Raw genomic sequence first — 2,531 nt, forward strand, 5'->3', positions numbered from 1 at the left:
TTAAAAATCGCTCCCTGCCTGTTCCTCGATTTGTCCTTGTCTTTGACGTTGGTTAGTAATGGGTAAGGTAATGGGTTTGTAAGGTAATAAGGTAATGGGTTTGTAGGCGACGCGGATATTAAAGGGTTGTAAGATGCGCGAGATGTTCTCAGACATGCCTTTTATGTAAGGTATGGCTGCTGCAGTCGTAGGAGTTGAGGTGTCATTTGTTTCGGTAGTGGTAGTGGGTCGGTGAGCGTTTTTTCGGATGAAGTCGTCGTTGTAGTTGTTCTTTGAAAAAACACGGTGAAGATATTTGTTCTCGTCGGATAAGCTGTCTGTCGAGTCGCATACTAGTTGCGCGCGTCGTGTTAGAGTTCTGATAGCTGTGGCTTTGTGTGGTGTAAGGTTGTAGGATGATTCGTCTAGTAATCTGTCGGTGTTTGTGGGTTTCCTGTAAACTGTCGTCCGAAGTAAGTTGTCGTTACGGCTTACCAGACAGTCTAGAAAAGGAAGTTTGCCATTTTCTTCGACTTCTCTGGTAAACTGAATGTCAGTGTTTTGTCCGTTAAGGTGGTGGTGGAATGCGTCGAATTCGTCGTTTCGCATGGCGGTGAATGTGTCGTCAACGTAACGTAACCAAAGCGGTATCGTTTGTCGGTATGTCGAAAGGGCGCGCTCCTTGATGCTCTGCATCACAATTTCTGCTATAACAACAGAAACTGGAGACCCCATGGCTGTACCGTGTAACTTTTTGTAGTGTTTACCGTTGTACTGAAAGTAAGTTGACGTCAGGCAAATGTTAAGAAAGTCCATAATGTCGTCTGTCGGCAGCGATAGTGGGTCGGTAGATTGTCGGATTGCGGTCTTAGTACATTGTAGTGCCAATTGAAGTATCTGTACAGTCTTGGTAGCGTTAATGAAGTCTTCAGTGGATTGTAGTTTACGTCTGGGTTTGTCGGTTAGCAGTTGTAGTATTGTTGTCAGGTAGTTGGATAACAACAAACATATGAAACATATGAGTGAACTGCGGTTATGAGACGTATATAAGAACGATCCTTCGCAGTAAAGCACTATTTGAGCAATAGTGGAAATCAGACCTGAAAAAAATTTCAGGCCTGTACGGGATTCGAACCACTGACCTCTGCGATACTAGTGCAGCGCTCTACCAATTGAGCTAACAAGCCAACTGGGAGCAGGCCATCAAATTAATTCGATATAAACCCGTAGATGATAAATCGAACAACAACAAACATATGAAACATATGAGTGAACTGCGGTTATGAGACGTATATAAGAACGATCCTTCGCAGTAAAGCACTATTTGAGCAATAGTGGAAATCAGACCTGAAAAAAATTTCAGGCCTGTACGGGATTCAAACCACTGACCTCTGCGATACTAGTGCAGCGCTCTACCAATTGAGCTAACAAGCCAACTGGGAGCAGGCCATCAAATTAATTCGATATAAACCCGTAGATGATAAATCGAACAACAACAAACATATGAAACATATGAGTGAACTGCGGTTATGAGACGTATATAAGAACGATCCTTCGCAGTAAAGCACTATTTGAGCAATAGTGGAAATCAGACCTGAAAAAAATTTCAGGCCTGTACGGGATTCGAACCACTGACCTCTGCGATACTAGTGCAGCGCTCTACCAATTGAGCTAACAAGCCAACTGGGAGCAGGCCATCTGATTTCCACTATTGCTCAAATAGTGCTTTACTGCGAAGGATCGTTCTTATATACGTCTCATAACCGCAGTTCACTCATATGTTTCATATGTTTGTTGTTGTTCGATTTATCATCTACGGGTTTATATCGAATTAATTTGATGGCCTGCTCCCAGTTGGCTTGTTAGCTCAATTGGTAGAGCGCTGCACTAGTATCGCAGAGGTCAGTGGTTCGAATCCCGTACAGGCCTGAAATTTTTTTCAGGTCTGATTTCCACTATTGCTCAAATAGTGCTTTACTGCGAAGGATCGTTCTTATATACGTAGTTGGATAGTTGGTATGTAGGGGAGCCACAGAAAGAAACAATAGGTCGCATCGGGAAACCAGGTTTGTGTAGTTTGGGCAAACCGTAGAGTTTCGGTGACTGTGGTACTGAGCACCTTAGTCGATAGTGCTGTTGGGTGTCAATGGCGTTCGTTTTCTTGAGTGTCAGTAGTTTACTGTTGAGTTTGCGTTTGTGAATTGAAAGGTCACTTGGTTGCATCACTCAGTCAGTTCTTTCACTTTATTTAGTCTGTGCGTATTTTATATTTGTTCCGTTGTAAATATGACTCATTCTGTTCCACGCACTGACCTCTTTGGTCTGTTGTAATCACGATAATCTGTCAGTTTACCGAGGCAAAATAACTCTGTCTACTGCATGCGCTTGTCCAGCCGGAAGTAATCAGGATACTCTATCAGTTGAACGGACTTATTCGGTCGTCTCAAAAAAAAATTGTCTTTCCAACGCAACTACACGGTTAGTGGTAGACGTAACACTAACCCTACAGCTGTACGACTTTCGGTTAATAAAGATTACTTTTTTTCGCACTT

At 42.9% G+C, this 2,531-nt stretch overlaps 1 pseudogene; it reads right to left on the reverse strand.

The window, feature by feature from the left end:
• On the reverse strand, nt 1-2,202 carry LOC148736467 (uncharacterized; annotated as a pseudogene).
• Between the last annotated feature and the right edge of the window lie 329 nt (nt 2,203-2,531).

This window comes from Stylophora pistillata, chromosome 3 (assembly GCF_964205215.1).
Source record: "Stylophora pistillata chromosome 3, jaStyPist1.2, whole genome shotgun sequence".
Lineage (NCBI taxonomy): Eukaryota > Metazoa > Cnidaria > Anthozoa > Scleractinia > Pocilloporidae > Stylophora > Stylophora pistillata.